This window comes from Pleurodeles waltl, chromosome 7 (genome assembly GCF_031143425.1).
Source record: "Pleurodeles waltl isolate 20211129_DDA chromosome 7, aPleWal1.hap1.20221129, whole genome shotgun sequence".
NCBI classification, from domain to species: Eukaryota; Metazoa; Chordata; class Amphibia; order Caudata; family Salamandridae; genus Pleurodeles; species Pleurodeles waltl.
Window position 1 is genome coordinate 1377335567 of NC_090446.1, and position 23468 is coordinate 1377359034.

Here is a 23468-nt window from a genome sequence, read left to right on the forward strand (position 1 = left end):
AATTTGGCTACAAAAACACATTTTCCTCACATTTCGGTGACAGAAAGTTCTGGAATCTGAGAGGAGCCACAAATTTCCTTCCACCTAGCGTTCCACCAAGTCTCCCAATAAAAATGGTACCTCACTTGTGTGGGTAGGCCTAGCGCCCACGAAAGGAATTGGCCCAAAACACAACGTGGACACATCACTTTTTTTGACAGAAAACAGAGGTGTTTTGTGCAAAGTGCCTACCTAGAGATTTTGACCTCTAGCTCAGCCGGCACCTAGGGAAACCTACCAAACCTGTGCATTTTTTTAAAACTACAGACATAGGGGAATCCAAGATGGGGTGACTTGTGGGGCTCTGACCAGGTTCTGTTACCCAGAATCCTTTTCAAACCTCAAAATTTGGCTAAAAAAACACATTTTCCTCACATTTCGGTGACAGAAAGTTCTGGAATCTGAGAGGAGCCACAAATTTCCTTCCACCCTGCGTTCCCCCAAGTCTCCCAATAAAAATGGTACCTCACTTGTGTGGGTAGGCCTAGCGCCCACGAAAGGAATTGGCCCAAAACACAACGTGGACGCATCACTTTTTTTCACAGAAAACAGTGCCTACCTGTGGATTTTGGCCTCTAGCTCAGCCGGCACCTGGGGAAACCTAGCAAACCAGCACATTTTTGAAAACTAGAGACCTAGGGGAATCCAAGATGGGGTGACTTGTGGGGCTCTGACCAGGTTCTGTTACCCAGAATCCTATCCAAACCTCAAAATTTGGCCAAAAAAACACTTTTTTCTCTCATTTCAGTGACAGAAAGTTCTGGAATCTGAGAGGAGCCACAAATTTCCTTCCACCCAGCGTTCCCCCAAATCTCCCTATAAAAATGGTACCTCACTTGTGTGGGTAGGCCTTGCACCCACAAAAGGAAATGGCCCAAAACACAACGTGGACACATCCCATTTTTTGACAGAGAACTGAGGTGTTTTTTGCAAAGTGCCTACCTGTAGATTTTAGCCTCTAGCTCAGCCGGCACCTGGGGAAACCTACCAAACCTGTGCATTTTTTAAAACTAGAGACCTAGGGGAATCCAAGATGGGGTGACTTGTGGGGCTCTGACCAGGTTCTGTTACCCAGAATCCTTTGCACACCTCAAAATTTGGCTACAAAAACACATTTTCCTCACATTTCGGTGACAGAAAGTTCTGGAATCTGAGTGGAGCCAGAAATTTCCTTCCACCCAGCGTTCCCCCAAGTCTCCCGACAAAAATGATACTTCACTTGTGGGGGTAGGCCTAGCGCCTGCTCCAGGAACTGCCCCAAAACACAACGTGGACACATCCCATTTTTTGACAGAAAACAGAGGTGTTTTGTGCAAAGTGCCTACCTGTAGATTTTGGCCTCTAGCTCAGCCGGCACCTGGGGAAACCTACCAAACCTGTGCATTTTTTAAAACTAGAGACCTAGGGGAATCCAAGATGGGGTGACTTGTGGGGCTCTGACCAGGTTCTGTTACCCAGAATACTTTTCAAACCTCAAAATTTGGCTAAAAAAACACATTTTCCTCACATTTCGGTGACAGAAAGTTCTGGAATCTGAGAGGAGCCACAAATTTCTTTCCACCCAGCGTTCCCCCAAGTCTCCCGATAAAAATGGTACCTCACTTGTGTGGGTAGGCCTAGCGCCCACAAAAGGAAATGGCCCAAAACACAAGTGGACACATCCCATTTTTTGACAGAAAACAGAGGTGTTTTTTGCAAAGTGCCTACCTGTAGATTTTAGCCTCTAGCTCAGCCGGCACCTAGGGAAACCTACCAAACCTGTGCATTTTTGAAAACTTGAGACCTAGGGGAATCCAAGATGGGGTGACTTTTGGCGCTCTGACAAGGGTCTGTTACCCAGAATCCTTTACACACCTTAAAATTTGGCTAAAAAAAACATTTTCCTCACAGTTCGGTGACAGAAAGTTCTTGAATCTGAGAGGAGCCACAAATTTCCTTCCACCCTGCGTTCCCCGAAGTCTCCTAATAAAAATGGTACCTCACTTGTGTGGGTAGGCCTAGCGCCCACGAAAGGAAATGGCCCAAAACACAACGTGGACACATCACTTTTTTTCACAGAAAACAGTGCCTACCTGTGGATTCTGGACTCTAGCTCAGCCGGCACCTGGGGAAACATAGCAAACCAGCACATTTTTGAAAACTAGAGACCTAGGGGAATCCAAGATGGAGTGGCTTGTGGGGCTCTGACCAGGTTCTGTTACCCAGAATCCTTTTCAAACCTCAAAATTTGGCTAAAAAAACACACTTTCCTCACATTTCGGTGACAGAAAGTTCTGGAATCTGAGAGGAGCCACAAATTTCCTTCCACCCAGCGTTCCCCCAAGTCTCCCGACAAAAATGATACTTCAGTTGTGGGGGTAGGCCTAGCGCCCACAAAAGGAAATAGCCCAAAACACAAGTGGACACATCCCATTTTTTGACAGAAAACAAAGGTGTTTTTTGCAAAGTGCCTACCTGTAGATTTTGGCATCTAGCTCAGCCGGCACATAGGGAAACATACCAAACCTGTGCATTTCTTAAAACTAGAGACCTAGGGGAATCCAAGATGGGGTGACTTGTGGGGCTCTGACCAGGTTCTGTTACCCAGAATCCTTTTCAAACCTCAAAATTTGGCTAAAAAAACACATTTTCCTCACATTTCGGTGACAGAAAGTTCTGGAATCTGAGAGGAGCCACAAATTTCCTTCCACCCTGCGTTCCCCCAAATCTCCTAATAAAAATGGTACCTCACTTGTGTGAGTAGGCCTAGCGCCCACGAAAGGAAATGGCCCAAAACACAACGTGGACACATCACTTTTTTTCACAGAAAACAGTGCCTACCTGTGGATTTTGGACTCTAGCTCAGCCGGCACCTGGGGAAACCTAGCAAACCAGCACATTTTTGAAAACTAGAGACCTAGGGGAATCCAAGATGGAGTGACTTGTGGGGCTCTGACCTGGTTCTGTTACCCAGAATCCTTTCCAAACCTCAAAATATGGCCAAACAAACACTTTTTCCTCTCATTTCGGTGACAGAAAGTTCTGGAATCTGAGAGGAGCCACAAATTTCCTTCCACCCAGCGCTTCCCCAAATCTCCCGACAAAAATGATACTTCACTTGTGGGGGTAGGCCTTGCACCCACGAAAGGAAATGGCCCAAAACACAACGTGGACACATCCCATTTTTTGACAGAAAACTGAGGTGTTTTTTGCAAAGTGCCTACCTGTAGATTTTGGTCTCTAGCTCAGCCGGCACCTAGGGAAACCTACCAAACCTGTGCATTTCTGAAAACTAGAGACCATGGGGAATCCAAGATGAGGTGACTTGTGGGGCTCTGACCAGGTTCTGTTACCCAGAATCCTTTTCAAACCTCAAAATGTGGCTTCAAAAAACACATTTTCCTCACATTTCGGTGACAGAAAGTTCTGGAATCTGAGAGGAGCCACAAATGTCCTTCCACCCAGCGTTCCCCCAAGTCTCCCGATAAAAATGGTACCTCACTTGTGTGGGTGGGCCTAGCGCCCACGAAAGGAAATGGCCCAAAACACAACGTGGACACATCACATTTTTTGACAGAAAACAGAGGTGTTTTTTGCAAAGTGCCTACGTGTGGATTTTGGCCTCTAGCTCAGCCGGCCCCGGGGGGGGCAGAAATGGCCTAAAATAAATTTGCCCCCCCAACCCCCCTGGGGAGAGACCCTTGCCTACGGGGTCGCTCCCCTTGCGTGACGGCACAAAAAAAATAGATCCCTGGTGCCTAGTGGTTTCTGCCCCTCTTGGGGACAGATTGACCTAAAATCGACCAATCTGCCCCCAAAGCGGGCAGAAATGGCCTAAATACAATTTGCCCCTCCAGGGGTGCGACCCTTGCCTAAGGGGTCGCTCCCCATCTCTAAAAAAACAAACAAACAAAAAAAAAAAACACCTTCCTTCCATCCAGCGTTCCCCCAAGTCTCCCGATAAAAATGGTACCTCACTTGTGTGGGTAGGCCTAGTGCCCACAAAAAGAAATGGCCCAAAACACAACGTGGACACATCACATTTTTTGACAGAAAACAGAGGTGTTTTTTGCAAAGTGCCTACGTGTGGATTTTGGCCTCTAGCTCAGCCGGCCCCGGGGGGGGCAGAAATGGCCTAAAATAAATTTGCCCCCCCAACCCCCCTGGGGAGAGACCCTTGCCTACGGGGTCGCTCCCCTTGCGTGACGGCACAAAAAAAATAGATCCCTGGTGCCTAGTGGTTTCTGCCCCTCTTGGGGACAGATTGACCTAAAATCGACCAATCTGCCCCCAAAGCGGGCAGAAATGGCCTAAATACAATTTGCCCCTCCAGGGGTGCGACCCTTGCCTAAGGGGTCGCTCCGCATCTCTAAAAAAACAAACAAAGAAAAAAAAAAAACACCTTCCTTCCACCCAGCGTTCCCCCAAGTCTCCCAATAAAAATGGTACCTCACTTGTGTGGGTAGGCCTAGTGCCCACAAAAAGAAATGGCCCAAAACACAACGTGGACACATCCCATTTTTTGACAGAAAACAGAGGTGTTTTTTGCAAAGTGCCTACCTGTAGATTTTAGCCTCTAGCTCACCCGGCACCTAGGGAAACCTACCAAACCTGTGCATTTTTTAAAACTAGAGACCTAGGGGAATCCAAGATGGGGTGACTTGTGGGGCTCTGACCAGGTTCTGTTACCCAGAATCCTTTGCACACCTCAAAATTTGGCTACAAAAACACATTTTCCTCACATTTCGGTGACAGAAAGTTCTGGAATCTGAGAGGAGCCACAAATTTCCTTCCACCTAGCGTTCCACCAAGTCTCCCAATAAAAATGGTACCTCACTTGTGTGGGTAGGCCTAGCGCCCACGAAAGGAATTGGCCCAAAACACAACGTGGACACATCACTTTTTTTGACAGAAAACAGAGGTGTTTTGTGCAAAGTGCCTACCTAGAGATTTTGACCTCTAGCTCAGCCGGCACCTAGGGAAACCTACCAAACCTGTGCATTTTTTTAAAACTACAGACATAGGGGAATCCAAGATGGGGTGACTTGTGGGGCTCTGACCAGGTTCTGTTACCCAGAATCCTTTTCAAACCTCAAAATTTGGCTAAAAAAACACATTTTCCTCACATTTCGGTGACAGAAAGTTCTGGAATCTGAGAGGAGCCACAAATTTCCTTCCACCCTGCGTTCCCCCAAGTCTCCCAATAAAAATGGTACCTCACTTGTGTGGGTAGGCCTAGCGCCCACGAAAGGAATTGGCCCAAAACACAACGTGGACGCATCACTTTTTTTCACAGAAAACAGTGCCTACCTGTGGATTTTGGCCTCTAGCTCAGCCGGCACCTGGGGAAACCTAGCAAACCAGCACATTTTTGAAAACTAGAGACCTAGGGGAATCCAAGATGGGGTGACTTGTGGGGCTCTGACCAGGTTCTGTTACCCAGAATCCTATCCAAACCTCAAAATTTGGCCAAAAAAACACTTTTTTCTCTCATTTCAGTGACAGAAAGTTCTGGAATCTGAGAGGAGCCACAAATTTCCTTCCACCCAGCGTTCCCCCAAATCTCCCTATAAAAATGGTACCTCACTTGTGTGGGTAGGCCTTGCACCCACAAAAGGAAATGGCCCAAAACACAACGTGGACACATCCCATTTTTTGACAGAGAACTGAGGTGTTTTTTGCAAAGTGCCTACCTGTAGATTTTAGCCTCTAGCTCAGCCGGCACCTGGGGAAACCTACCAAACCTGTGCATTTTTTAAAACTAGAGACCTAGGGGAATCCAAGATGGGGTGACTTGTGGGGCTCTGACCAGGTTCTGTTACCCAGAATCCTTTGCACACCTCAAAATTTGGCTACAAAAACACATTTTCCTCACATTTCGGTGACAGAAAGTTCTGGAATCTGAGTGGAGCCAGAAATTTCCTTCCACCCAGCGTTCCCCCAAGTCTCCCGACAAAAATGATACTTCACTTGTGGGGGTAGGCCTAGCGCCTGCTCCAGGAACTGCCCCAAAACACAACGTGGACACATCCCATTTTTTGACAGAAAACAGAGGTGTTTTGTGCAAAGTGCCTACCTGTAGATTTTGGCCTCTAGCTCAGCCGGCACCTGGGGAAACCTACCAAACCTGTGCATTTTTTAAAACTAGAGACCTAGGGGAATCCAAGATGGGGTGACTTGTGGGGCTCTGACCAGGTTCTGTTACCCAGAATACTTTTCAAACCTCAAAATTTGGCTAAAAAAACACATTTTCCTCACATTTCGGTGACAGAAAGTTCTGGAATCTGAGAGGAGCCACAAATTTCTTTCCACCCAGCGTTCCCCCAAGTCTCCCGATAAAAATGGTACCTCACTTGTGTGGGTAGGCCTAGCGCCCACAAAAGGAAATGGCCCAAAACACAAGTGGACACATCCCATTTTTTGACAGAAAACAGAGGTGTTTTTTGCAAAGTGCCTACCTGTAGATTTTAGCCTCTAGCTCAGCCGGCACCTAGGGAAACCTACCAAACCTGTGCATTTTTGAAAACTTGAGACCTAGGGGAATCCAAGATGGGGTGACTTTTGGCGCTCTGACAAGGGTCTGTTACCCAGAATCCTTTACACACCTTAAAATTTGGCTAAAAAAAACATTTTCCTCACAGTTCGGTGACAGAAAGTTCTTGAATCTGAGAGGAGCCACAAATTTCCTTCCACCCTGCGTTCCCCGAAGTCTCCTAATAAAAATGGTACCTCACTTGTGTGGGTAGGCCTAGCGCCCACGAAAGGAAATGGCCCAAAACACAACGTGGACACATCACTTTTTTTCACAGAAAACAGTGCCTACCTGTGGATTCTGGACTCTAGCTCAGCCGGCACCTGGGGAAACATAGCAAACCAGCACATTTTTGAAAACTAGAGACCTAGGGGAATCCAAGATGGAGTGGCTTGTGGGGCTCTGACCAGGTTCTGTTACCCAGAATCCTTTTCAAACCTCAAAATTTGGCTAAAAAAACACACTTTCCTCACATTTCGGTGACAGAAAGTTCTGGAATCTGAGAGGAGCCACAAATTTCCTTCCACCCAGCGTTCCCCCAAGTCTCCCGACAAAAATGATACTTCAGTTGTGGGGGTAGGCCTAGCGCCCACAAAAGGAAATAGCCCAAAACACAAGTGGACACATCCCATTTTTTGACAGAAAACAAAGGTGTTTTTTGCAAAGTGCCTACCTGTAGATTTTGGCATCTAGCTCAGCCGGCACATAGGGAAACATACCAAACCTGTGCATTTCTTAAAACTAGAGACCTAGGGGAATCCAAGATGGGGTGACTTGTGGGGCTCTGACCAGGTTCTGTTACCCAGAATCCTTTTCAAACCTCAAAATTTGGCTAAAAAAACACATTTTCCTCACATTTCGGTGACAGAAAGTTCTGGAATCTGAGAGGAGCCACAAATTTCCTTCCACCCTGCGTTCCCCCAAATCTCCTAATAAAAATGGTACCTCACTTGTGTGAGTAGGCCTAGCGCCCACGAAAGGAAATGGCCCAAAACACAACGTGGACACATCACTTTTTTTCACAGAAAACAGTGCCTACCTGTGGATTTTGGACTCTAGCTCAGCCGGCACCTGGGGAAACCTAGCAAACCAGCACATTTTTGAAAACTAGAGACCTAGGGGAATCCAAGATGGAGTGACTTGTGGGGCTCTGACCTGGTTCTGTTACCCAGAATCCTTTCCAAACCTCAAAATATGGCCAAACAAACACTTTTTCCTCTCATTTCGGTGACAGAAAGTTCTGGAATCTGAGAGGAGCCACAAATTTCCTTCCACCCAGCGCTTCCCCAAATCTCCCGACAAAAATGATACTTCACTTGTGGGGGTAGGCCTTGCACCCACGAAAGGAAATGGCCCAAAACACAACGTGGACACATCCCATTTTTTGACAGAAAACTGAGGTGTTTTTTGCAAAGTGCCTACCTGTAGATTTTGGTCTCTAGCTCAGCCGGCACCTAGGGAAACCTACCAAACCTGTGCATTTCTGAAAACTAGAGACCATGGGGAATCCAAGATGAGGTGACTTGTGGGGCTCTGACCAGGTTCTGTTACCCAGAATCCTTTTCAAACCTCAAAATGTGGCTTCAAAAAACACATTTTCCTCACATTTCGGTGACAGAAAGTTCTGGAATCTGAGAGGAGCCACAAATGTCCTTCCACCCAGCGTTCCCCCAAGTCTCCCGATAAAAATGGTACCTCACTTGTGTGGGTGGGCCTAGCGCCCACGAAAGGAAATGGCCCAAAACACAACGTGGACACATCACATTTTTTGACAGAAAACAGAGGTGTTTTTTGCAAAGTGCCTACGTGTGGATTTTGGCCTCTAGCTCAGCCGGCCCCGGGGGGGGCAGAAATGGCCTAAAATAAATTTGCCCCCCCAACCCCCCTGGGGAGAGACCCTTGCCTACGGGGTCGCTCCCCTTGCGTGACGGCACAAAAAAAATAGATCCCTGGTGCCTAGTGGTTTCTGCCCCTCTTGGGGACAGATTGACCTAAAATCGACCAATCTGCCCCCAAAGCGGGCAGAAATGGCCTAAATACAATTTGCCCCTCCAGGGGTGCGACCCTTGCCTAAGGGGTCGCTCCCCATCTCTAAAAAAACAAACAAACAAAAAAAAAAAACACCTTCCTTCCATCCAGCGTTCCCCCAAGTCTCCCGATAAAAATGGTACCTCACTTGTGTGGGTAGGCCTAGTGCCCACAAAAAGAAATGGCCCAAAACACAACGTGGACACATCCCATTTTTTTACAGAAAACAGAGGTGTTTTTTGCAAAGTGCCTACCTGTAGATTTTAGCCTCTAGCTCAGCCGGCACCTAGGGAAACCTACCAAACCTGTGCATTTTTTAAAACTATAGACCTAGGGGAATCCAAGATGGGGTGACTTGTGGGGCTCTGACCAGGTTCTGTTACCCAGAATCCTTTGCACACCTCAAAATTTGGCTACAAAAACACATTTTCCTCACATTTCGGTGACAGAAAGTTCTGGAATCTGAGAGGAGCCACAAATTTCCTTCCACCCAGCGTTCCCCCAAGTCTCCCACTAAAAATGGTACCTCACTTGTGTGGGTAGGCCTAGCGCCCACGAAAAGAATTGGCCCAAAACACAACGTGGACACATCACTTTTTTTGACAGAAAACAGAGGTGTTTTGTGCAAAGTGCCTACCTAGAGATTTTGGCCTCTAGCTCAGCCGGCACCTAGGGAAACCTACCAAACCTGTGCATTTTTTTAAAACTACAGACATAGGGGAATCCAAGATGGGGTGACTTGTGGGGCTCTGACCAGGTTCTGTTACCCAGAATCCTATCCAAACCTCAAAATTTGGCCAAAAAAACACTTTTTCCTCTCATTTCAGTGACAGAAAGTTCTGGAATCTGAGAGGAGACACAAATTTCCTTCCACCCAGCGTTCCCCCAAGTCTCCCGATAAAAATGGTACCTCACTTGTGTGGGTAGGCCTAGCGCCCACAAAAGGAAATGGCCCAAAACACAACGTGGACGCATCACTTTTTTTCACAGAAAACAGTGCCTACCTGTGGATTTTGGCCTCTAGCTCAGCCGGCACCTGGGGAAACCTAGCAAACCAGCACATTTTTGAAAACTAGAGACCTAGGGGAATCCAAGATGGAGTGACTTGTGGGGCTCTGACCAGGTTCTGTTACCCAGAATCCTATCCAAACCTCAAATTTTGGCCAAAAAAACACTTTTTCCTCTCATTTCAGTGACAGAAAGTTCTGGAATCTGAGAGGAGCCACAAATTTCCTTCCACCCAGCGTTCCCCCAAATCTCCCTATAAAAATGGTACCTCACTTGTGTGGGTAGGCCTAGCGCCCACAAAAGGAAATGGCCCAAAACACAAGTGGACACATCCCATTTTTTGACAGAAAACTGAGGTGTTTTTTGCAAAGTGCCTACCTGTAGATTTTAGCCTCTAGCTCAGCCGGCACCTAGGGAAACCTACCAAACCTGTGCAGTTTTGAAAACTAGAGACCTAGGGGAATCCAAGATGGGGTGACTTGTGGCGCTCTGACCAGGTTCTGTTACCCAGAATCCTTTACACACCTCAAAATTTGGTTTTAAAAAAACACATTTTCCTCACATTTCGGTGACAGAAAGTTCTAGAATCTGAGAGGAGCCACAAATTTCCTTCCACCCAGCGTTTCCCCAAGTCTCCCAATAAAAATGATACCTCACTTGTGTGGGTAGGCCTAGCGCCTGCGAGAAGAAATGCCCCAAAACACAACGTGGACACATCCCATTTTTTGACAGAAAACAGAGGTGTTTTTTGCAAAGTTCCTACCTATAGATTTTGGCCTCTAGCTCAGCCGGCACTTAGGGAAACCTACCAAACCTGTGCATTTTTTAAAACTAGAGACCTAGGGGAATCCAAGATGGGGTGACTTGTGGGGCTCTGACCAGGTTCTGTTACCCAGAATCCTTTTCAAACCTCAAAATTTCACAAAAAAAAACACATTTTCCTCATATTTCGGTGACAGAAAGTTCTGGAATCTGAGAGGAGCCACAAATTTCCTTCCACCCAGCGTTCCCCCAAGTCTCCCGATAAAAATGGTACCTCACTTGTGTGGGTAGGCCTAGCGCCCACAAAAGGAAATGGCCCAAAACACAACGTGGACACATCCCATTTTTTGACAGAAAACAGAGGTGTTATTTGCAAAGTGCCTACCTGTAGATTTTGGCCTCTAGCTCAGCCCGCACATAGGGAAACATACCAAACCTGTGCATTTTTGAAACCTAGAGACCTAGGGGAATCCAAGATGGGGTGACTTGTGGGGCTCTGACCAGGTTCTGTTACCCAGAATCCTTTTCAAACCTCAAAATTTGGCTAAAAAAAAACATTTTCCTCACATTTCGGTGACAGAAAGTTCTTGAATCTGAGAGGAGCCACAAATTTCCTTCCACCCTGCGTTCCCCCAAGTCTCCTAATAAAAATGGTACCTCACTTGTGTGGGTAGGCCTAGCGCCCACGAAAGGAAATGGCCCAAAACACAACGTGGACACATCACTTTTTTTCACAGAAAACAGTGCCTACCTGTGGATTCTGGACTCTAGCTCAGCCGGCACCTGGGGAAACGTAGCAAACCAGCACATTTTTGAAAACTAGAGACCTAGGGGAATCCAAGATGGAGTGGCTTGTGGGGCTCTGACCAGGTTCTGTTACCCAGAATCCTTTTCAAAGCTCAAAATTTGGCTAAAAAAACACATTTTCCTCACATTTCGGTGACAGAAAGTTCTGGAATCTGAGAGGAGCCACAAATTTCCTTCCACCCAGCGTTCCCCCAAGTCTCCCGACAAAAATGATACTTCACTTGTGGGGGTAGGCCTAGCGCCCACAAAAGGAAATAGCCCAAAACACAAGTGGACACATCCCATTTTTTGACAGAAAACAGAGGTGTTTTTTGCAAAGTGCCTACCTGTAGATTTTGGCCTCTAGCTCAGCCGGCACATAGGGAAACATACCAAACCCGTGCATTTCTTAAAACTAGAGACCTAGGGGAATCCAAGATGGGGTGACTTGTGGGGCTCTGAAGAGGTTCTGTTACCCAGAATCCTTTTCAAACCTCAAAATGTGGCTAAAAAAACACATTTTCCTCACATTTCGGTGACAGAAAGTTCTGGAATCTGAGAGGAGCCACAAATTTCCTTCCACCCTGCGTTCCCCCAAATCTCCTAATAAAAATGGTACCTCACTTGTGTGAGTAGGCCTAGTGCCCACAAAAGGAAATGGCCCAAAACACAACGTGGACACATCACTTTTTTTCACAGAAAACAGTGCCTACCTGTGGATTTTGGACTCTAGCTCAGCCGGCACCTGGGGAAACCTAGCAAACCAGCACATTTTTGAAAACTAGAGACCTAGGGGAATCCAAGATGGAGTGACTTGTGGGGCTCTGACCAGGTTCTGTTACCCAGAATCCTTTCCAAACCTCAAAATATGGCCAAACAAACACTTTTTCCTCTCATTTCGGTGACAGAAAGTTCTGGAATCTGAGAAGAGCCATAAATTTCCTTCCACCCAGCGCTTCCCCAAATCTCCCAATAAAAATGGTACCTCACGTGTGTGGGTAGGCCTTGCACCCACGAAAGGAAATGGCCCAAAACACAACGTGGACACATCCCATTTTTTGACAGAAAACTGAGGTGTTTTTTGCAAAGTGCCTACCTGTAGATTTTGGTCTCTAGCTCAGCCGGCACCTAGGGAAACCTACCAAACCTGTGCATTTCTGAAAACTAGAGACCTAGGGGAATCCAAGATGAGGTGACTTGTGGGGCTCTGACCAGGTTCTGTTACCCAGAATCCTTTTCAAACCTCAAAATGTGGCTTCAAAAAACACATTTTCCTCACATTTCGGTGACAGAAAGTTCTGGAATCTGAGAGGAGCCACAAATGTCCTTCCACCCAGCGTTCCCCCAAGTCTCCCGATAAAAATGGTACCTCACTTGTGTGGGTGGGCCTAGCGCCCACGAAAGGAAATGGCCCAAAACACAACGTGGACACATCACATTTTTTGACAGAAAACAGAGGTGTTTTTTGCAAAGTGCCTACCTGTGGATTTTGGCGTCTAGCTCAGCCGGCCCCGGGGGGGCAGAAATGGCCTAAAATAAATTTGCCCCCCCAACCTCCCTGGGGAGAGACCCTTGCCTACGGGGCCGCTCCCCTTGCGTGACGGCACAAAAAAAATAGATCCCTGGTGCCTAGTGGTTTCTGCCCCTCTTGGGGACAGATTGACCTAAAATCGACCAATCTGCCCCCAAAGCGGGCAGAAATGGCCTAAATACAATTTGCCCCTCCAGGGGTGCGACCCTTGCCTAAGGGGTCGCTGCCCATCTCTAAAAAAACAAACAAACAAAAAAAAAAAACACCTTCCTTCCACCCAGCGTTCCCCCAAGTCTCCTGATAAAAATGGTACCTCACTTGTGTGGGTAGGCCTAGTGCCCACAAAAAGAAATGGCCCAAAACACAACGTGGACACATCCCATTTTTTGACAGAAAACAGAGGTGTTTTTTGCAAAGTGCCTACCTGTAGATTTTAGCCTCTAGCTCAGCCGGCACCTAGGGAAACCTACCAAACCTGTGCATTTTTTTTAAAACTAGAGACCTAGGGGAATCCAAGATGGGGTGACTTGTGGGGCTCTGACCAGGTTCTGTTACCCAGAATCCTTTGCACACCTCAAAATTTGGCTACAAAAACACATTTTCCTCACATTTCGGTGACAGAAAGTTCTGGAATCTGAGAGGAGCCACAAATTTCCTTCCACCCAGCGTTCCCCCAAGTCTCCCAATAAAAATGGTACCTCACTTGTGTGGGTAGGCCTAGCGCCCACGAAAGGAATTGGCCCAAAACACAACGTGGACACATCACTTTTTTTGACAGAAAACAGAGGTGTTTTGTGCAAAGTGCCTACCTAGAGATTTTGGCCTCTAGCTCAGCCGGCACCTAGGGAAACCTACCAAACCTGTGCATTTTTTAAAAACTACAGACATAGGGGAATCCAAGATGGGGTGACTTGTGGGGCTCTGACCAGGTTCTGTTACCCAGAATCCTTTTCAAACCTCAAAATTTGGCTAAAAAAACAAATTTTCCTCACATTTCGGTGACAGAAAGTTCTGGAATCTGAGAGGAGCCACAAATTTCCTTCCACCCTGCGTTCCCCCACGTCTCCCAATAAAAATGGTACCTCACTTGTGTGGGTAGGCCTAGCGCCCACAAAAGGAATTGGCCCAAAACACAACGTGGACGCATCACTTTTTTTCACAGAAAACAGTGCCTACCTGTGGATTTTGGCCTCTAGCTCAGCCGGCACCTGGGGAAACCTAGCAAACCAGCACATTTTTGAAAACTAGAGACCTAGGGGAATTCAAGATGGAGTGACTTGTGGGGCTCTGACCAGGTTCTGTTACCCAGAATCCTATCCAAACCTCAAAATTTGGCCAAAAAAACACTTTTTCCTCTCATTTCAGTGACAGAAAGTTCTGGAATCTGAGAGGAGCCACAAATTTCCTTCCACCCAGCGTTCCCCCAAATCTCCCTATAAAAATGGTACCTCACTTGTGTGGGTAGGCCTTGCGCCCACGAAAGGAAATGACCCAAAACACAACGTGGACACATCACTTTTTTTCACAGAGAACAGAGGTGTTTTTTGCAAAGTGCCTACCTGTAGATTTTAGCCTCTAGCTCAGCCGGCACCTGGGGAAACCTACCAAACCTGTGCATTTTTTACAACTAGAGACCTAGGGGAATCCAAGATGGGGTGACTTGTGGGGCTCTGACCAGGTTCTGTTACCCAGAATCCTTTGCACACCTCAAAATTTGGCTACAAAAACACATTTTCCTCACATTTCGGTGACAGAAAGTTCTGGAATCTGAGTGGAGCCAGAAATTTCCTTCCACCCAGCGTTCCACCAAGTCTCCCGACAAAAATGATACTTCACTTGTGGGGGTAGGCCTAGCGCCTGCGCCAGGAACTGCCCCAAAACACAACGTGGACACATCCCATTTTTTGACAGAAAACAGAGGTGTTTTGTGCAAAGTGCCTACCTGTAGATTTTGGCCTCTAGCTCAGCAGGCACCTAGGGAAACCTACCAAACCTGTGCATTTTTTTTAACACTACAGACATAGGGGAATCCAAGATGGGGTGACTTGTGGGGCTCTGACCAGGTTCTGTTACCCAGAATCCTTTTCAAACCTCAAAATTTGGCTAAAAAAACACATTTTCCTCACATTTCGGTGACAGAAAGTTCTGGAATCTGAGAGGAGCCACAAATTTCTTTCCACCCAGCGTTCCCCCAAGTCTCCCGATAAAAATGGTACCTCACTTGTGTGGGTAGGCCTAGCGCCCACAAAAGGAAATGGCCCAAAACACAAGTGGACACATCCCATTTTTTGACAGAAAACAGAGGTGTTTTTTGCAAAGTGCCTACCTGTAGATTTTAGCCTCTAGCTCAGCCGGCACCTATGGAAACCTACCAAACCTGTGCATTTTTGAAAACTAGAGACCTAGGGGAATCCAAGATGGGGTGACTTTTGGCGCTCTGACCAGGTTCTGTTACCCAGAATCCTTTACACACCTCAAAATTTGGTTTAAAAAAAACACATTTTCCTCACATTTCGGTGACCGAAAGTTCTAGAATCTGAGAGGAGCCACAAATTTCCTTCCACCCAGCGTTTCCCCAAGTCTCCCTATAAAAATGATACCTCACTTGTGTGGGTAGGCCTAGCGCCTGCGACAAGAAATGCCCCAAAACACAACGTGGACACATCCCATTTTTTGACAGAAAACAGAGGTGTTTTTTGCAAAGTTCCTACCTATAGATTTTGGCCTCTAGCTCAGCCGGCACTTAGGGAAACCTACCAAACCTGTGCATTTTTTAAAACTAGAGACCTAGGGGAATCCAAGATGGGGTGACTTGTGGGGCTCTGACCAGGTTCTGTTACCCAGAATCCTTTTCAAACCTCAAAATTTTGCAAAACAAAACACATTTTCCTCACATTTCGGTGACAGAAAGTTCTGGAATCTGAGAGGAGCCACAAATGTCCTTCCACCCAGCGTTCCCCAAGTGTCCCGATAAAAATGGTACCTCACTTGTGTGAGTAGGCCTAGCGCCCACAAAAGGAAATGGCCCAAAACACAAGTGGACACATCCCATTTTTTGATAGAAAACAGAGGTGTTTTTTGCAAAGTGCCTACCTGTAGATTTTGGCCTCTAGCTCAGCCCGCACATAGGGAAACATACCAAATCTGTGCTTTTTTGAAACCTAGAGACCTAGGGGAATCAAAGATGGGGTGACTTGTGGGGCTCTGACCAGGTTCTGTTACCCAGAATCCTTTTCAAACCTCAAAATTTGGCTAAAATAAAACATTTTCCTCACAGTTCGGTGACAGAAAGTTCTTGAATCTGAGAGGAGCCACAAATTTCCTTCCACCCTGCGTTCCCCGAAGTCTCCTAATAAAAATGGTACCTCACTTGTGTGGGTAGGCCTAGCGCCCACAAAAGGAATTGGCCCAAAACACAACGTGGACACATCACTTTTTTTGACAGAAAACAGAGGTGTTTTGTGCAAAGTGCCTACCTAGAGATTTTGGCCTCTAGCTCAGCCGGCACCTAGGGAAACCTACCAAACCTGTGCATTTTTTTTAAAACTACAGACATAGGGGAATCCAAGATGGGGTGACTTGTGGGGCTCTGACCAGGTTCTGTTACCCAGAATCCTTTTCAAACCTCAAAATTTGGCTAAAAAAACACATTTTCCTCACATTTCGGTGACAGAAAGTTCTGGAATCTGAGAGGAGCCACAAATTTCCTTCCACCCAGCGTTCCCCCAAGTCTCCCGACAAAAATGATACTTCACTTGTGGGGGTAGGCCTAGCGCCCACAAAAGGAAATAGCCCAAAACACAAGTGGACACATCCCATTTTTTGACAGAAAACAGAGGTGTTTTTTGCAAAGTGCCTACCTGTAGATTTTGGCCTCTAGCTCAGCCCGCACATAGGGAAACATACCAAATCTGTGCTTTTTTGAAACCTAGAGACCTAGGGGAATCCAAGATGGGGTGACTTGTGGGGCTCTGACCAGGTTCTGTTACCCAGAATCCTTTTCAAACCTCAAAATTTGGCTAAAAAAAAACATTTTCCTCACAGTTCGGTGACAGAAAGTTCTTGAATCTGAGAGGAGCCACAAATTTCCTTCCACCCTGCGTTCCCCGAAGTCTCCTAATAAAAATGGTACCTCACTTGTGTGGGTAGGCCTAGCGCCCACGAAAGGAAATGGCCCAAAACACAACGTGGACACATCACTTTTTTTCACAGAAAACAGTGCCTACCTGTGGATTCTGGACTCTAGCTCAGCCGGCACCTGGGGAAACGTAGCAAACCAGCACATTTTTGAAAACTAGAGACCTAGGGGAATCCAAGATGGAGTGGCTTGTGGGGCTCTGACCAGGTTCTGTTACCCAGAATCCTTTTCAAACCTCAAAATTTGGCTAAAAAAACACATTTTCCTCACATTTCGGTGACAGAAAGTTCTGGAATCTGAGAGGAGCCACAAATTTCCTTCCACCCAGCGTTCCCCCAAGTCTCCCGACAAAAATGATACTTCAGTTGTGGGGGTAGGCCTAGCGCCCACAAAAGGAAATAGCCCAAAACACAAGTGGACACATCCCATTTTTTGACAGAAAACAAAGTTGTTTTTTGCAAAGTGCCTACCTGTAGATTTTGGCATCTAGCTCAGCCGGCACATAGGGAAACATACCAAACCTGTGCATTTCTTAAAACTAGAGACCTAGGGGAATCCAAGATGGGGTGACTTGTGGGGCTCTGACCAGGTTCTGTTACCCAGAATCCTTTTCAAACCTCAAAATTTGGCTAAAAAAACACATTTTCCTCACATTTCGGTGACAGAAAGTTCTGGAATCTGAGAGGAGCCACAAATTTCCTTCCACCCTGCGTTCCCCCAAATCTCCTAATAAAAATGGTACCTCACTTGTGTGAGTAGGCCTAGCGCCCACGAAAGGAAATGGCCCAAAACACAACGTGGACACATCACTTCTCTTCCAGGGGATCCTCATCAATAGTCATAAACATTGAATATCCCCGCACAAGGGCGGGAATATTCAATGTTTATGACTTTGATGAGGATACCCCTGGAAGAGAACTAGGATTTACAGGTAAGTAACTTATCCTTTTTTTCACAGAAAACAGTGCCTACCTGTGGATTTTGGACTCTAGCTCAGCCGGCACCTGGGGAAACCTAGCAAACCAGCACATTTTTGAAAACTAGAGACCTAGGGGAATCCAAGATGGAGTGACTTGTGGGGCTCTGACCAGGTTCTGTTACCCAGAATCCTTTCCAAACCTCAAAATATGGGCAAACAAACACTTTTTCCTCTCATTTCGGTGACAGAAAGTTCTGGAATCTGAGAGGAGCCACAAATTTCCTTCCACCCAGCGCTTCCCCAAATCTCCCAATAAAAATGGTACCTCACTTGTGTGGGTAGGCCTTGCACCCACGAAAGGAAATGGCCCAAAACACAACGTGGACACATCCCATTTTTTGACAGAAAACTGAGGTGTTTTTTGCAAAGTGCCTACCTGTAGATTTTGGTCTCTAGCTCAGCCGGCACCTAGGGAAACCTACCAAACCTGTGCATTTCTGAAAACTAGAGACCTAGGGGAATCCAAGATGAGGTGACTTGTGGGGCTCTGACCAGGTTCTGTTACCCAGAATCCTTTTCAAACCTCAAAATGTGGCTTCATAAAACACATTTTCCTCACATTTCGGTGACAGAAAGTTCTGGAATCTGAGAGGAGACACAAATGTCCTTCCACCCAGCGTTCCCCCAAGTCTCCCGATAAAAATGGTACCTCACTTGTGTGGGTGGGCCTAGCGCCCACGAAAGGAAATGGCCCAAAACACAACGTGGACACATCACATTTTTTGACAGAAAACATAGGTGTTTTTTGCAAAGTGCCTACCTGTGGATTTTGGCCTCTAGCTCAGCCGGCCCCGGGGGGGCAGAAATGGCCTAAAATAAATTTGCCCCCCCAACCCCCCTAGGGAGAGACCCTTGCCTACGGGGTCGCTCCCCTTGCGTGACGGCACAAAAAAAATAGATCCCTGGTGCCTAGTGGTTTCTGCCCCTCTTGGGGACAGATTGACCTAAAATCGACCAATCTGCCCCCAAAGCGGGCAGAAATGGCCTAAAAACAATTTGCCCCTCCAGGGGTGCGACCCTTGCCTAAGGGGTCGCTCCCCATCTCTAAAAAAACAAACAAAGAAAAAAAAAAAACACCTTCCTTCCACCCAGCGTTCCCCCAAGTCTCCCAATAAAAATGGTACCTCACTTGTGTGGGTAGGCCTAGTGCCCACAAAAAGAAATGGCCCAAAACACAACGTGGACACATCCCATTTTTTGACAGAAAACAGAGGTGTTTTTTGCAAAGTGCCTACCTGTAGATTTTAGCCTCTAGCTCACCCGGCACCTAGGGAAACCTACCAAACCTGTGCATTTTTTAAAACTAGAGACCTAGGGGAATCCAAGATGGGGTGACTTGTGGGGCTCTGACCAGGTTCTGTTACCCAGAATCCTTTGCACACCTCAACATTTGGCTACAAAAACACATTTTCCTCACATTTCGGTGACAGAAAGTTCTGGAATCTGAGAGGAGCCACAAATTTCCTTCCACCCAGCGTTCCACCAAGTCTCCCAATAAAAATGGTACCTCACTTGTGTGGGTAGGCCTAGCGCCCACGAAAGGAATTGGCCCAAAACACAACGTGGACACATCACTTTTTTTGACAGAAAACAGAGGTGTTTTGTGCAAAGTGCCTACCTAGAGATTTTGGCCTCTAGCTCAGCCGGCACCTAGGGAAACCTACCAAACCTGTGCATTTTTTTAAAACTACAGACATAGGGGAATCCAAGATGGGGTGACTTGTGGGGCTCTGACCAGGTTCTGTTACCCAGAATCCTTTTCAAACCTCAAAATTTGGCTAAAAAAACACATTTTCCTCACATTTCGGTGACAGAAAGTTCTGGAATCTGAGAGGAGCCACAAATTTCCTTCCACCCTGCGTTCCCCCAAGTCTCCCAATAAAAATGGTACCTCACTTGTGTGGGTAGGCCTAGCGCCCACGAAAGGAATTGGCCCAAAACACAACGTGGACGCATCACTTTTTTTCACAGAAAACAGTGCCTACCTGTGGATTTTGGCCTCTAGCTCAGCCGGCACCTGGGGAAACCTAGCAAACCAGCACATTTTTGAAAACTAGAGACCTAGGGGAATCCAAGATGGAGTGACTTGTGGGGCTCTGACCAGGTTCTGTTACCCAGAATCCTATCCAAACCTCAAAATTTGGCCAAAAAAACACTTTTTCCTCTCATTTCAGTGACAGAAAGTTCTGGAATCTGAGAGGAGCCACAAATTTCCTTCCACCCAGCGTTCCCCCAAATCTCCCTATAAAAATGGTACCTCACTTGTGTGGGTAGGCCTTGCGCCCACAAAAGGAAATGGCCCAAAACACAACGTGGACACATCCCATTTTTTGACAGAGAACTGAGGTGTTTTTTGCAAAGTGCCTACCTGTAGATTTTAGCCTCTAGCTCAGCCGGCACCTGGGGAAACCTACCAAACCTGTGCATTTTTTAAAACTAGAGACCTAGGGGAATCCAAGATGGGGTGACTTGTGGGGCTCTGACCAGGTTCTGTTACCCAGAATCCTTTGCACACCTCAAAATTTGGCTACAAAAACACATTTTCCTCACATTTCGGTGACAGAAAGTTCTGGAATCTGAGTGGAGACAGAAATTTCCTTCCACCCAGCGTTCCCCCAAGTCTCCCGACAAAAATGATACTTCACTTGTGGGGGTAGGCCTAGCGCCTGCTCCAGGAACTGCCCCAAAACACAACGTGGACACATCCCATTTTTTGACAGAAAACCGAGGTGTTTTGTGCAAAGTGCCTACCTGTAGATTTTGGCCTCTAGCTCAGCAGGCACCTAGGGAAACCTACCAAACCTGTGCATTTTTTTAACACTACAGACATAGGGGAATCCAAGATGGGGTGACTTGTGGGGCTCTGACCAGGTTCTGTTACCCAGAATCCTTTTCAAACCTCAAAATTTGGCTAAAAAAACACATTTTCCTCACATTTCGGTGACAGAAAGTTCTGGAATCTGAGAGGAGCCACAAATTTCTTTCCACCCAGCGTTCCCCCAAGTCTCCCGATAAAAATGGTACCTCACTTGTGTGGGTAGGCCTAGCGCCCACAAAAGGAAATGGCCCAAAACACAAGTGGACACATCCCATTTTTTGACAGAAAACAGAGGTGTTTTTTGCAAAGTGCCTACCTGTAGATTTTGTCCTCTAGCTCAGCCGGCACCTAGGGAAACCTACCAAACCTGTGCATTTCTGAAAACTAGAGACCTAGGGGAATCCAAGATGGGGTGACTTGTGGGGCTCTGACCAGGTTCTGTTACCCAGAATCCTTTTCAAACCTCAAAATTTGGCTAAAAAAACACATTTTCCTCACATTTCGGTGACAGAAAGTTCTGGAATCTGAGAGGAGCCTCAAATTTCTTTCCACCCAGCGTTCCCCCAAGTCTCCCGATAAAAATGGTACCTCACTTGTGCGGGTAGGCCTAGCGCCCACAAAAGGAAATGGCCCAAAACACAACGTGGACACATCCCATTTTTTGACAGAAAACAGAGGTGTTTTTTGCAAAGTGCCTACCTGTAGATTTTAGCCTCTAGCTCAGCCGGCACCTGGGGAAACCTACCAAACCTGTGCATTTTTTAAAACTAGAGGCCTAGGGGAATCCAAGATGGGGTGACTTGTGGGGCTCTGACCAGGTTCTGTTACCCAGAATCCTTTGCACACCTCAAAATTTGGCTACAAAAACACATTTTCCTTACATTTCGGTGACAGAAAGTTCTGGAATCTGAGTGGAGCCACAAATTTCCTTCCACCCAGCGTTCCCCCAAGTCTCCCGACAAAAATGATACCTCACTTGTGGGGGTAGGCCTAGCGCCTGCGCCAGGAACTGCCCCAAAATACAACGTGGACACATCCCATTTTTTGAGAGAAAACAGAGGTGTTTTGTGCAAAGTGCCTACCTGTAGATTTTGGCCTCTAGCTCAGCCGGCACCTAGGGAAACCTACCAAACCTGTGCATTTTTTTAACACTACAGACATAGGGGAATCCAAGATGGGGTGACTTGTGGGGCTCTGACCAGGTTCTGTTACCCAGAATCCTTTTCAAACCTCAAAATTTGGCTAAAAAAACACATTTTCCTCACATTTCGGTGACAGAAAGTTCTGGAATCTGAGAGGAGCCACAAATTTCTTTCCACCCAGCGTTCCCCCAAGTCTCCCGATAAAAATTGTACCTCACTTGTGTGGGTAGGCCTAGCGCCCACAAAAGGAAATGGCCCAAAACACAAGTGGACACATCCCATTTTTTGACAGAAAACAGAGGTGTTTTTTGCAAAGTGCCTACCTATAGATTTTAGCCTCTAGCTCAGCCGGCACCTAGGGAAACCTACCAAACCTGTGCATTTTTGAAAACTAGAGACCTAGGGGAATCCAAGATGGGGTGACTTGTGGCGCTCTGACCAGGTTCTGTTACCCAGAATCCTTTACACACCTCAAAATTTGGTTTAAAAAAAACACATTTTCCTCACATTTCGGTGACAGAAAGTTCTAGAATCTGAGAGGAGCCACAAATTTCCTTCCACCCAGCGTTTCCCCAAGTCTCCCAATAAAAATGATACCTCACTTGTGTGGGTAGGCCTAGCGCCTGCGACAAGAAATGCCCCAAAACACAACGTGGACACATCCCATTTTTTGACAGAAAACAGGTGTTTTTTGCAAAGTTCCTACCTATAGATTTTGGCCTCTAGCTCAGCCGGCACTTAGGGAAACCTACCAAGCCTGTGCATTTTTTTAAACTAGAGACCTAGGGGAATCCAAGATGGGGTGACTTGTGGGGCTCTGACCAGGTTCTGTTACCCAGAATCCTTTTCAAACCTCAAAATTTCGCAAAACAAAACACATTTTCCTCACATTTCGGTGACAGAAAGTTCTGGAATCTGAGAGGAGCCACAAATTTCCTTCCACCCAGCGTTCCCCCAAGTCTCCCGATAAAAATGGTACCTCACTTGTGTGGGTAGGCCTAGCGCCCACAAAAGGAAATGGCCCAAAACACAAGTGGACACATCCCATTTTTTGACAGAAAACAGAGGTGTTTTTTGCAAAGTGCCTACCTGTAGATTTTGGCCTCTAGCTCAGCCTGCACATAGGGAAACATACCAAACCTGTGCATTTTTGAAACCTAGAGACCTAGGGGAATCCAAAATGGGGTGACTTGTGGGGCTCTGACCAGGTTCTGTTACCGAGAATCCTTTTCAAACCTCAAAATTTGGCTAAAAAAACACATTTTCCTCACATTTCGGTGACTGAAAGTTCTGGAATCTGAGAGGAGCCACAAATTTCCTTCCACCCTGCGTTCCCCCAAATCTCCTAATAAAAATGGTACCTCACTTGTGTGAGTAGGCCTAGCGCCCACGAAAGGAAATGGCCCAAAACACAACGTGGACACATCACTTTTTTTCACAGAAAACAGTGCCTACCTGTGGATTTTGGACTCTAGCTCAGCCGGCACCTGGGGAAACCTAGCAAACCAGCACATTTTTGAAAACTAGAGACCTAGGGGAATCCAAGATGGAGTGACTTGTGGGGCTCTGACCAGGTTCTGTTACCCAGAATCCTTTCCAAACCTCAAAATATGGCCAAACAAACACTTTTTCCTCTCATTTCGGTGACAGAAAGTTCTGGAATCTGAGAGGAGCCACAAATTTCCTTCCACCCAGCGCTTCCCCAAATCTCCCAATAAAAATGGTA